Here is a 14,289-nt window from a genome sequence, read left to right on the forward strand (position 1 = left end):
CTGGAACTCCGGCCTCTGCCTAAGGTACCACCTCCCACAGCCCCCACAAGAGAATCATGGTCAGTAGTCTTGTAAGCAATGGCCCAAGCTTCTGACCTTCAGGCTAAACTCCTCCTCAGTTACCTAGCAACAGTGAAGACCATAAAAAGGGGTGCTCAGTCCCCACCTTGATGTCTTACACCTTTGTCCTCTTACCTCTCTTTTCTCTCACTTCTCTCTCCTCTTCCCTTTCTCTTTGTCTTCTCTCCTCTCTCTCTCTCTCTCTCTCTCTCTCTCTCTCTCTCTCTCTCTCTCTCTCTCTCTCTCTCTCTTCCTCCTTTCTACCTTCTCTCTTTCCCCTGCATTTCTATAATAAAGCTCTAAAACCATAGAGTCTCTGCTCTGCTCCTTCAAGTTCTGCTGCCCACTCTGGTCAGTGTTGGGAACTTCTTCCCTCTTCCCTCTCTTCCACAACCCTGGTGGCTTTAGAAAAGTAGCTCGGGGTGGGGGGGTTCCCAGGCAGGGCTGCCCCTTGGCCATCCTCTGAAGAGTGGGATAGAAGAATGCCATGCCCACCCAGGAATAAGTGGATAGGGTAGGTAGTAGCCCTCTCACGCCTGACTGACCAGAGAATAGGGAAACTCTGGCGGGGTGTGGGCATATTTTTCCTTCCTTTCTTCCCCAGGGCCCCCGGGCCCCCCTCCCCCTTTTAATTTTTTTCCCAAAATGGGCCCTAGGCCAATTCCTGCTCACAGTATTTTATATATGGTCTGTCATTTAAATATTATATAGACATGTATATATATATATATATGTATGTATGTATAAATATACATGCACATATGTAATCATACATTTCAGCTAAATATTGCTTGTATATATTTAAATGTTTATTTTAATTATGTTTTCATGATTATTTTGCTTTCATGTATATATGTGCACCATGTGAATACCTAGTACCCACAGAGGCCAGAAAAGAGTCACATCCCTGGAAACTGAAGATACAGATAGATGGTTGTAAGCATCTGTGCAGGTACGGAGGAAGAGTCATCTGCAAGAGCAACAATTGCTCTTTACCATGGAACTACCTCTGCAGCACTAGATTTATACATATAGATACCTTCTGAGAATCAGGACAGTATTTTACGTATGTGAAAACTACATGAAATCCAAGTCTGAGTGTGCAAACTGTCTCATCCAAAGTCTGGATATTTTCTCATCACATTGACAAAGTAGGTAACTGTGGCATATTGAACAGGCTGGTAAGTCAAAGGTTCTTACTCTCTGACCCATGTAGACCTGCCTCCACAGTGGGCCACAGGCAGGAGGAAAGGAAGTCTACCAGTTTCCACATTGGCTGTTGAGTTCCCAAAACAAATCAGTGCCAGGTCCCCACCCTCAATAGTTCTGGAATGAATTGGTCTGGGGTGGAGGTGCTTTTAGAACTTCCTGGTCATTCTAACAAGAGTCTGGGCTGAAAGCCCCTGGATTAGCAAATGACTGCATGAGGTTCAGTGTCAGGCAAGATAGTCACAGACCTGGGTCCACTTGGAGCTGAGTGATCTGCAGCCTTCTTTTGAGGAATTAAGGTAGTTACTGCGGCTGGAGGAATGAAGTTACTGTTTCTCTCCATGGTGCTGGGTTTTGAGCATCTCTTTGCCTGTGAGCTGGTAGCTCAGACATGTCCATGGACTTCTCAGGACCATGTGCATGTATTAGGCAAGACCCCTAAGGTGGCATAGCACGCATCTTTGCAGGAATCCCTGCTGGGTTGCTTCTCAGTATGCACACCAACAGGTGCCTCTTAGTCTGACTTTGCAGTGTGCCTTCTATAATTATTGGTGGTCTCCCAGGAAAGTGGGGAAAAGACAACTTCATCAGAATTCCATTCTCAGCTAGCTGTATCAGCACTGTTGGCACAGGATGGCTTTGGGGCTTCGAGGCTGCTCTGAGCTATTATTGTGCCTGGCTCCTTCACAGCACGACTCGACGCAGACAAAACAGCACACAGAGACCATGGGGGATGAACAGTAAATACGAGGCCTTGGAATTTTTTTTAATCTTGTCAGTTTTCCCCTGATTTGTGTCCTTTATCCTAGCCCCTCTGCTGTATAAGCTTCTCAAAGCTAATGCCCATAACGCCACCACCCACTGGTAGCAGCAGGCTGCAGGGCCACTGTGGGCTCTCATTGCAGTCATTTACAATGCCTGCCATTATTCAGCAACTGTACATGTTAACCCAGTGGCATAAGGTTGCTCCAACACCTTCCCCTCTGGTTTCTCTACACTATGGGGGCCAACAGCAATGACAAGAGTGCTGTCCTCGAGACTCTAACTGCCTGGCTGATGCAGCACACATCACATCCTGCCAGAGATGGAATAGCTCCTTGCTGGAAAAAAAAAAAAAAAGGAATGCTCAGTAACTCTAGAACTAAGAGGGTGCTTGCCATCTCTGCCACCATATTAGAAAGTTAAAAATATTTCTCAGATATATTTCTCTGCCTTTAGCAGATTCCAGTAATCCATCCCCCTTTTGTTTATTAAGAACTCATGTGATTGCATCAATGGTGGCACACAGTCAAGCTTGACTGGGTATGCTAGCTGCTGAGGCTGCTGGGACTAACTCCCCACAGAGGTCACCAAGCTGTTGGGAAGTGAAAGATGAACCTATGTTTTGCTTCTTTGAAACACCTCCAAGCTATTCTTTTTTACTCTTATGTAACTTTACTTGCTTTCAACAGTAACTTGGATCCTCAAATTTTGCAAGCTAGTGCTACATTTGGTTATTGTGAAGGGCTCATGGACTCAAAGCCCCATCTCAGCATACAGAGGTAATTGTAGCAACTGTCTCAAAATGAATTTGCCCTTAGCACAGGTGCTTTACACACAACAGCAGCAGCAGCAGCAGCAGCAGCAGCAGCAGCAGCAGCAGCAGCAGCAGCAGCAGCAGCAGCAGCAGCAGCAGCAGCTCGGGGGCTGAGAAGCAATGGTTCATTCACATGAGCTGTTTTTATGTGGAATACACATAGGTGGAAAAACAGCTTGTTTAACTATGGAAATCTAGCTCTGTGGAGGACTTAAAAATAGGAAAGCCAATGTCTACAGGAGAGCCAGCTAACCATTGGTGTGAATGGGTCTGTAGTGAGGAAGCCGGGATGCTTTGCCTTCTTAAATGGAGTACAGCCTTACAAACACTTTCAAATCACCAAATACCTTCCGTATATTGACATCTGTATTTGTCATGACCCTTATTAATAACTTGTCAAATTGTGTGGGCGTGTTTGGAATTGTGACAGATCCAACAAGGTGACAAAATAGATGTATCTCCAAGTTTCATCATCCTAATGTGGGGCCCAGCACTGCCCTGCCCACTCAGACGCAGGTACCCCATAGGTGGTGTTCGCAGGTATACACTAGCTAAGACTAAAGGGCAGTATTGCCTCTCCTAGGATGTCTGCAGTTTTACACGATGCCTTACAGAATATCAGGGGAGGGTCAGCTAGTCACCTCTTCTGGGGAACACGTGGGGAACCTGAGCACAGGGCAGCCTTGTGGCTCACAGCTTTGGCTCATAGGGCCCCTGAGCTTCTACCACCCTTGGCACAGCAAAGAGAGAAAGGGGATGACTTCCAAGATTTCTGGAACCCTCTAGGAACACAACATGGTCCCATGTATCGTGCATCTGGTCTCTTGCTTCACTCTTTCAGAAGGGCTTTGCTGAGTCTTAAGCTACCACCACTTTTTTTTTTTTTTTTTACGAAGGACATGGTTTTAGTGGACACACACGACTACATACCAGGATGATATATGCAGATTTGGCTATATTTTATTCCATATCATGTTACAGAAAACAATGACAGCTGACAAACCATTACATCCTTCATAATACAGACGAATTACAATTGGCAACACATATGCAACATGTAGTATTCCATTCTCCTTGCTATGTGTCATGTTGAAGCATAATGAGTCTCTGAGGTACTAACCCCAATAAAAAGTACACATCTCAGTGCGTTATATAAACCAGTGGGGGTTGGAGTGTGTGACAAAATGACAAAAAAAAAAAAAAAAAAAAAGAGAAGAGAAGAAGAAATTGAAAGTCCACTTATAAAGTTTTTTTCTTTTTTTCTTTTTCTTTTTTTTATGTGCCTCTAATATATGCTGCTGAGAAAGTGGGCAGTGAGAACAGAACCTTGCTTACTTCATTTGAGATTTAAACGTTTTCAGTTTGGTATATGAGGAAACTGAAGGCTAACATACAGTTTCCTCTGTCTACAAGCCAGCCACGGAGAAGGAAGTTATGCACAATTATGCAGCATATTTCTATGTATAGGGGCAGGCAATGATCTACCCCAGTATGTACAGCCTAAACATCCTCTTATATAACAAAAGATTACAAACCCAGCGATATTCACAGATGAGTGTCTGCTATGGACGCATACATAGAGCACTGATTACAGTGGCTGTCACACACTCTGAGGACAGGGTACCAAGAGGCCCTGGTTTTCCTATAATCCCACGGACTCTCTTGGAAACTTTTAGCCACTTGAGAGCTGGAAACAGATTTTCATCCTTGCATGGTGGGCAGATTGCTGCCCCTGCCTTATATCTCTAATTTTATAGCAAACACATTTTCCTGTCCCATGGATGTTGTATTTAATTAAACGGCTCCCCTTAAGAAGATAGAAACTAAGTCCCATACTTCTTTTCCAAATACTTTGTGCAGTGAGGTTGCTTTCATACAATTGTCATGCCAAAGTGTTGGTGCATTCCTTACTAGTTGTCCAAACTCAAGCTACGCGTTCATAGAAAAATAAACTCACCAAACATTCCAGTGCTCTCTCAACATATGACATGTTAATGAAACAAAGTCTATACTGATTTTCATGACACCCTTGGAGAGGCCAGGAGAGCAAAGCCAGAGAAGGGGGACTGTGTTGGGTGGAGGGGTGGGGGCAGACACTTTGCATTTCCTTCACTGGTGACAAGGACAGGAAACTGAAACCCTTTAAACTTGAGAGGTGTGCCTGTCCCTGTCGTGAAGCAGACCGCACACTGAGCAGTGTTATGTCTTGCTTCCCAGGAGAAGCTGTCTAGACGAGGGCAAGGACATGGGGTTGCCTTTATGTTCTTACTGAAACCTCCCAGCATTCCTGTGAGCTCCTGACTTCTACTTAGTGAAATACAAACATAATCTTCCCCCGTCCCCAGATGTATGGAGGATTCTAAGCAAATCACAGGGAGACTGTTTTTAATTACACATAAAGTTTTCTCCCCACTTAAAGAACTCCCAATTTAATTATACTTTAAATCAAGATACCTGTAAAGACTTCCCATGGAAGGAATGTACAAAAGAGGGATGGAGACCGATTCCCAGCTAGTGAAGAATAAACATTGTTACCTTGGGTATCTTATGCTTTTTTCCCCAAACCATCCTGTAAGCAGTTCCTTTCTCAGTGTTTGTGAGGCTGCAGTGAGTGACCCGCTCGGAGGGGCTGGGGGCTGGGTTACACCTCTTACTCAGACACAGTGCCTTTGAAGACTTGGAAACCTGGGTCTACTTCCAGGGATACACTGGGTTTGAGTATAAGGAAGCTTGCCCCTCATTGGAGAATCAGAAAGCCCTTGTCAAATCAGCCTTGTGATTTCTAGTCTTGGTCCTAAAATTGTGTCACATTTCAGGCTTGTAGCCTGCGTCTCCTTTTTCTCAGGAGGAGTAAAACACAGACCACCGTACACAGATGTGTTGGGTTTCCATGGGGATTTATGTCAGGAGGAGCAAGGGCATGCTTCACATAGCTTCCTAACTGCCCCTGGGATTCTGCAGTGAGGCTGTCCATGAAAGTAGCCAGCACTGGGCGGCTGCCCCAGATCAAGGTTCAATGTATGCTAGAGCAGACTTGCCTACGCTTTGCAAGGTCCCAAAGGTCCTTAAAACAAGGGCCTTTCTTGGCCATTTTTATTCTTAAAGCAAAATTCCTGCATTGCTTGTAAGATCTGCCTTTGAACACTTGTTACTGAAGACTGGTTTCAAGTCTGGTACCCAGTGATGCCTTCCGAACGGCCTGGAATGTTTCTGAACATCGAATTCAAAGGTCCTTTGTCGTAAATAAGCACATTTTAAAGTCTGGATAATTTTAAAATGTGATTTCTAAGCTTTAATCAGCCAAGGCTGCATTCAGGACCTACCCTGACAGACAGATTTTTTTTTTCTATGTACCCAGGTTTTAAGAATGATATTTGCTACTATTTTCTCCAGTTTAAAAATAGAGTGTAACAGTTTAATAATACAGAGCTGATGGGAAAAGGTAAGATGTGGACAAGACACATGAAAAAGTTGCCTTGCTTTCTACAGGCTAAAAAAAATGATAGTAATGCTTATTAACCTTCAGTCACCCTGTCTTTGTTTTCCATGTTTATTTCTCTACCTGCTCAGAAACAGTCAGGCTATTGAAATAGCAAGTGGATTTTGGTCTCCTGTGTAAATGTGTGCTCATTTCCAATAAAAAACGAAAAACAAAACAAAACAAAAAAACCCTTACATTTCTAAATGTCCTCCAAGGCAGGCAACAGGTAGGGCCCCACTGTCTGGGACCACGCTGTCTAGTCTGTCAGAAAGCATGGAGTTTGTTTTAGCAAAAAGAATGTTCTTCCTGGAGGTTGCAGAATGCACCCTGCTCTCAGGGAAAACACACATTGTCTCCTGCCGCTGTGTGGCTTTCAAGTGCAGACATGGCTGAGGAAGTGTGAACACCAAATGTGTTGTCTTAATGTACTTAAGACGAGGCTGCTGAAAGCAGCAAAACCCTTCACAGAGACACCGTGCGATGGACACTGTGCGGCAGGGGGAAGCAAACAGAACCAGACACAAAAGACGGAAAAGAATACATGCCATGTAGCAGTAAGCAAAGCTTAATCGTCACGTAGTTCTTGGAAGTCACAAGGTATCCAAATGCGTGCAAGGTTTTAAATAAATTGCAGAGGAAACAGGTTCTTGCCAGCTTCCATTTTCATGTCAGTGAAATCCACTGCACCGGGCAGAAGAGAACCGATTCAGGGCCCTCGCACTGAGCCACTTCATTAGTGGTTTTTATTGATTGATTTATTTTTATCTCTTCTTCTTCTTCCCAGAATGATGACAACTTAATCCTGGAAGGAGGAAAAGAGAAAACTGTTATATTAAGAAAAAAAACTTACATGGATCATTTTCTTCTAAATTACTTGAGACATTAAAATTGGTCAGGCCACACCATGCCCACTGCTGTTCTCAGAAGCTATGCCAAGCACACACATTTGAGGTGGAACAATTTCCTTTATGAAAACATTTCTTAAATGTGATAAACAAATGTCCTGACTATATTTTCTTCCCTTGAAATACAGTAATTTCATGAATGTAAATGGGCTAAATTCCTTCCCTAAACTATTAGAGGCAAGGCTGGTCCTAAGTAAGTGCCTGGAACACCGTATACACCATTAGAAGGACAGATAATCATGTCTGTTCTTATAAACATGAATGAGAAAAATGGATCACAGCCCTGCTTTTAAAAACCAGTCATACAATTCCCTGGTTGCCTATGGTCAGTTATATTAGATTTATCAGCGTGAAATCTGGTCAGCGTGACCTGAACTGGCATGGCCTTTGCAAAGATCCTTGGTTCCTAAGATATCAGCTTGATAATGAGAACCCATTGTAGGTAAGAGGTTAAGTGAGAATGAAGAATCTTCATACAGGTTTTTTAAGCTCTTATTCATCTTTGCTTGACCTCTGGGTAGGAAAGGGAATGCTTAACTTGGAGCACTGTTCCAAGTTAACTTGGAACTCCCAAGTTCAGGTCCCGTAGTTGAAGGAGTAGATGCATCTGTTTCACTCCATACCAGAACCTATTCATCAACTAGGATTAGGACCTTGGTCCTAGTCACCGCCTAGCCAGGCCTCCCTGTCATCAGCTACAAAAATATCTTGTCGTCCTGCTGGACACAGATTTGAGATTTCAGAGACTTCACATACACTTGCCCTGACGCTGTCCCCATGGGCTGTAGCACCGAGGACATTCAGTGTCTAAACCAAGAGTGCAAATGTCCCATTCTTACACTTAAGGCACCTTAGGGCAACAGCATCCCTCCCCTCTCCTCTGATGAATTTTCAGAATTTTAAGCTCCTCTTCAGTTTATGGAGGTGAAAGTCATATAACAAATAACCAAGCATTTCAGAGTGCATAATTTGGTGGTTCTTAGTTCATTCACAATTCTGTACAGCCATCCTCCCTATGTAATTTCAAAATGTATCATCACTTTCAAAGGCGTCTCAATGCCACTTATAGCAGTCATTCTCATGGTCCCTTGCCCTACCCCCTGGCTAACACCAACAGTCTTTCTGTCTCTGTGTAGTTACCTATCCTGAATAGTTTATCTAAGAGGAAATCATACAATGTGTGACCTGTTGCCCTGGGCAGCTCTCGACTAGCATAACATTTTTGAGGTTCACCGTGCTGCAGTATATGTCAGTACTTCATTATTTTCTAAAACGCCCAGGTAATGTCTCACTATGCCTACATGATATGGTCTTTATCCGTCTGTCAGTTAACATGTACTTGAGTACTGTCCTGTGGTTGATGTAAATAAAGTTCCTATCAACACAGATGTGGTGACTGCTGCTCAGATTCCTGATTTGAATTCTTTTGGTTGTACACTTGCAGGTGTAATTCTGGGGACAAAGGGAAATTCTACTTTTAAAGTTCTTCCTCACTTGCAATGAAGAAATGCTCCAATTTCACCATACCCTTGTCAACACTTGTTTTCTTTGTCTTTTAAACTATAGTTATTCTCCTATGGTGAACAGACTGACTTGTATTGATTTACCTTTTCTTAATAGCTAGTGGTGTTGAACACCTTTTTATGAGCTTAGCTGCCATATGGAAATCTTCCTTCTGAGAACTATCCATTCAAGTCTTTCCCTCACTTTGTAATTCAGTTTGTTGTTGCTGCTCAGCTGCAGTTTTCCATGTAATTTGGACATTAATTTCTCATCATACAACTTGAAAGTAACTTCTAGTATGGATTGCCATACTAGATATGGATTTTGATGAAGCTCAGGTAACATACTTTTATTTCATTGCTTATACTTTTTGGTGCCACACTTAACAATGCATGGTGAAATCTAATGTTGTGGATGGGCCTGACGCTGTTCTTGTGAATCAGTCCCGTAATGAATAAAGGAGCCAATCACTGGGCAAGTAGGCAGGACTTCTGGGTTGGACGGGGGAAGAGAGGAAGCAGGAGAGAGTTAGGTCCTTTTGGAACAGGGTAAAAATGTAGCTGCTAGAGTTTCCTGGTTTCATGGCAAATCCTTGCAGATCTGCCAGAGGAGGAATGGGATTTTAAGAAGGCTTACAAGATTAGATTTTAGTTGTTGCACCTGGAGATTGAGTTACCATTGTTTCTGAACTATGTTTGTGTTGCGTTCTCCTTCACATGGTGGCTCATCTGGGTTCAAGAGAGAAAGGAACAGAGGCGAAGCATGGGGGATTTGAAGCATGGGGCTGGTATGGTAACGACCTGCCAGAGGGAACATAGTGAGCTGGGTGGAGAGATTTTGGAGTTCTGAGTCAGAGTCTCCCTGGAACAATGTAAGGTTATAAAGAATACATCCTACATTTTCTTCTATTATTTCCTATACTTTCTGGTTTTCACTCATTTTCTGTTGGGTATGGCATGAGGTAGAGCTCCCGCCATCTGAGTGGATGGAACGTAAGTCAAAGTCTTCTATCACATTTCTGGCAGGTGTTGGTGTGGATAGATGCAGCACACAAATCCTTTGCTACCACCAAATCCTAATTCCTCCTTTGTTATTTCAAACAATTGCTGCTCTGTGCAGCATTCTCTATTCTACCCACAGGAATCTACCCCCTTACCTCTGCCCAGAGACACTATTGTTAAGTCTCATCTAAAAGAAGTCACAACCATAGCACAGACAATTACATTGAACGACCTCAAAACTTCACCCCTGTAGTGAAATTTTTCCCTAATTGATTGATCGGGCAATAAAGATGACAAGAAGCCAATCACTGGGTGAGGAGGAGGTGAGCCTTCTGGGTCTGAGAGAGGAAGAGGGAACTCAGGAGAAAGGAACACACCCCTTTTGGACAGACTGTGGGACCAAAGCAGTCTAAGATGCAGGCCTGGAATGGTTAGATCATGTGGCAGAATCTAGCAGGATCTACCACCAGAAGATTTCTAACAGAATAGTTGATGAGTTTAGGATGATGGTTCCCACACCCAGCAATTGTGTTATCTGTTGATTCTAAACTAAGATGCCTGGTGTTTTCCATTCCTTGGCTACTCAGGTGGGCCGGAGGAAAAGAACTTAGCAGAGGTGGAATTCGACCAGGCTTTGGGATGGGAAGATTGGGCAAGGACTAAGCTCCAGGGGAAAGGTATTGAGTGGACTGCCTGCAGGGACCAAGAGGGCTATCTCGGAGCTCTGTATCGGCAGAGCCAACATTGGTGGGAGTGGCCTTGGCAAGGGAAAACATGTGGTCTCCATCTCAGGCTATGTGCCAGGCTGGGAACTGACTGAGACCACTGGCCAATGCCTAGCAGGAGATAGCGTAGATTGAACACAACACACCCCTACCTCTTTTTTTCCAGAGAAATAAAGAAAATGTTCTTTCTGCCATTTGCATGGAGGAAAACACATTCTGAGTTATGCTTGAAAATCCTTTCTGAGGTCTTTGATATCGAGGGGGAGAAAACATTTGTTCCCACAGTGTTTCAAGGAAAAGAAAATCCTTTCTGAGGTCCTAGAGATCAAAAAGAAGGAAAACTTGTTCCCACAGTATTTCAAGGACCCTTTCTATTTCAAGCATCCTTGTCCAGTCCCTGTCTCACTACCTTTAGGAAAGGAGATGACAGGGTCATCCTTGTATCCCATGAAGCTCAAGCAGAGTGAAATCCCAACTCTCGCCATTGTTGTCAACAAGGGCTTGCCTGCACATGGAACCCTATGACTTTCCAAATGAATCAGTCTGTACTTGGTTCTCCTCCCTCACATCACTTTAATCAACAGAATGGAGGCCTGGTGCCCAAGCTGCCTTCTTGAGGCAGACACTTTTATTCCAGAACTCTTGATATATTTCCTTTGAGGAATCAAGTTAATGATTGCATGTGGCACAATTATATTACTGATTAAACTGATAGTACCCAGATCATGGCACAGATGTAGCCCAGGCACACAGGAAGTAGCGGATGGAGAACAGGAAATGAAAAGGAAAGACCTGAGACCATGGGAATGGGTGAGAATGACACAGTCACCAAAAGCGAAACAGCTCTGTACTTGTGGCTCACTCCTGCTACTGAGACGGCTGGTACCAAGCAGCCACTTCAGCCACAGTGCCCATGACTTGGCTTGGTATAGAGGAGAAGGCTATTGATAAATACACATCAGTCAAGAAGGGTAGGCAGGATCTATTCTTTGGTAGAGTAAAACCACTTTTTTTTTAAACAACATTTTATATTCAGAAAGGAATGATTTAATTTCCAATATACTTGACTTCACATAACAATAAGTTATGTTGACACCATAATTTACTTTACTATTCTCTTGAGCTCATTTAAGATGTTTTCTGTATCCTGATACTACTTATTTGGCCTTGTGCTGTCCTGATTCTGACTTCAATCTATATGAGGATCACATATGCCTAACTAAGATGTTAGACTAGGGTGTGGCAGACTTAGATAGGAAGGACCAATACACACAAGTGATAACTGACTAGTAAACGGCAAATGCAGTGGTTATAGTTATGGCAAGTACCTTACTTAGCTTTAGGTTCTGACATTCAATGGGAGAATGGAAGAATAAGAAAATAGAGGCAGAGCCAATGACAGCATGCCTCCTACCTCTGTGAGATGACTGTGAACAGCTCATACTTTATGCCATCCACCCTGCTTGATGTTTTTACAGAACACGGGATTCCTAGCCTCTCACCTTGGGCATCGTTAGCTTCAAGTAGAAAGCACAGAAACACATATTTTTAGGAATGGAAGTGCAATCCAGAACTTCATGGGTGGGATTTGGACTAAAAGAATGAAGATAAGCTATGACAGGCAAGTGAAATATGATTCAGATGTGAATCTTCTTCTGACACTTGATTGTTAATTATAATACATCACACTCACTATACAAATGAATACAAAGTATAAGCTGAATGGTTGGCACACACAGCTACACCTAATGTATGTAAATCATAAGACAGGTGGGTTCCATTTTTAACTAGTTTTCAGTTTTCACAGTGCTCCTTTTTCCTAAAATGAGTGATTTAAAGAAGAAATCAGATTCAGTTGATAAAATCCTTATTCAGAAATATCTACATGGGGCTTCCCAGCTATAAATATTAATTAATTGGATCGCTGGTACCCATAATGCAACTTTGTTCTGACCCATGTGCCCTATGAACTAGATATTTTTTTGGATTCAATTTTCTTAAAACCAACTGTCAGCATCATGTGATAGAGGAGATGAGAAATGAAAATGAGGAGCCCCGCTGCGCAGGTGGGTGACCTGTGGGAGAGAGTCTGCCTGGTAGGATTTTTACACCAACCATCAGACACAGACCAATTGATTAGACCATCTCGTACCCGCCACCAACTAGGCTCAAGAGACTAATTAGAGAGAGTACTGCCTGTGCAGGCACCCCATTGACACCTAATTTGCTCAGCCAAAGCCTTTGGGGAAAATGTATTATCTCTGCAGCTGCACTTCATGCATTGCTGATTTGAGGCACAAGCCACGAGTGCTTCCTCACTCTTTTGAGCAAGCTGAATGTTGAAGCCCTTAAGTGCTAAATGCAAGCAAACAGACTCAAATTAAAAACAGGCCAGGCTCTTTCTAATTCCCTCTGTGCTCTCTGATAAATCTTTGTGTGTACATTCACACACCACTACACACATGCATGCCGTTTACATGCCAGAGGGAGAGCGGCCCCGAGGCCCCGATGCCCCGATCAGCGCCTCGCATGTGATCAGACGGCCTGTGTTTCATGCTGGCCTGTTTACCCTCTCCAAGGTTTTCTGTTTATTTTTATTGTGGGCTTCCCCCAACTAGCCACCCTGTCTGCTCACTGTCCCTCCCTAAAGTATTCTTTTCTCTACAGGAAGATGTAAAAACATTTCCCTCTAAGTTTCTCTGGAGAAAAGTGATTATTTTGGTTCAAAATTAAAACAACTGTATGTTTTTCTACAATCACCTAAGTCATGAAGAGGATATTCTCAGGTTGTAGGAGTGGCCAAGGGATTATAGGCTTACTTCTTCTACTGCAGAGACTTCTGAAGGGGTCTCTACTTAACTGTGAAGAAACACTTATTTTTGACAGAAAAAAATCCACCTCATGCAGCAAATCCAATATAGTATTTATAAAACAACTAAGTTCTTTTAAAAAATGGGATGTCATAAACTGGGTGTGGTGGCACACACCTTTAATACCAGAACTAAGGAAGCAGAGACAGGCAGATCTCTGAGTTTGAGGCCAGCCTGGTATATAGAGTGAGTCCCAGGAGAGCTGGGGCTACATGGAGAAATCTTATCTAAAAAAGAAGAAGAAGGAGGAGGAGGAGGAGGAGGAGGAGGAGGAGGAGGAGGAGGAGGAGGAGGAGGAGGAAGGAGGAGGAGGAGGAGGAGGAGGAAGAAGAAGAAGAAGAAGAAGAAGAAGAAGAAGAAGAAGAAGAAGATCATTTAATTGAGTTTAATTTTATTTGTTTTTATTTGTTTGCTCAGAGGGAGAGTCCCAAGTAGAGAGACATGGTTACACTTAAAGGTAAGTATGTAATTAATGGCCAAAGGGAAATAAAACAACCTAGGTAATATGGAAAAGTTAGGGCAGCTTTGGGCCAACTCTAGAGGGTTCAGGCAATGGGATTCCATGAAGGTCAAAAAGAAACAACCGAGCAAAGGGGACTTGCCGTGCGTGGGGCAGTTCCTTTACTGCACGCAATGGAATTGTGCCTTCCCACTCACAGTTGGATGAAGCAATTTTCCTATGGACTCTAGGAAATTACAAAAACTCTGACTTTTCTTTTTTTATGTTCACTGACTTCCTAAATACTCAACAACTGCTTTCTAAGAAACCGCTTCACCTTCGTGGCTTTCAAACCAGCATTTAAAATTGGACCGATCTTGATTAGCCCTTGATGGTGGCTATCAGAATGTTCTTCTAAAAGTACTGAGAGAGATTTGAAGATACTTAGAAATTAGAGCCTTTACTAACATGCATAAGTGTCTACAAAACTTATTCTGGTTTTGTAGAAAATGAAGCCCAG

General features: G+C 43.1%; 1 protein-coding gene across 5 annotated transcripts in view; it reads right to left on the reverse strand.

The window, feature by feature from the left end:
• Positions 1-3,780: 3,780 nt before the first annotated feature.
• The window catches only part of Cdk14 (cyclin-dependent kinase 14), a 576,868-nt gene continuing 566,359 nt past the window's right edge, over positions 3,781-14,289 (reverse strand). For all 5 annotated transcript variants that reach the window (NM_011074.3, XM_006503544.4, NM_001310448.1 and 2 more), the window contains one exon: positions 3,781-7,128. The gene's annotated coding sequence lies outside the window, so the exon portion shown is untranslated. The remainder of the gene's footprint in view (positions 7,129-14,289) is intronic.

Source organism: Mus musculus, chromosome 5 (genome assembly GCF_000001635.26).
Source record: "Mus musculus strain C57BL/6J chromosome 5, GRCm38.p6 C57BL/6J".
Classification (NCBI taxonomy): Eukaryota; Metazoa; Chordata; class Mammalia; order Rodentia; family Muridae; genus Mus; species Mus musculus.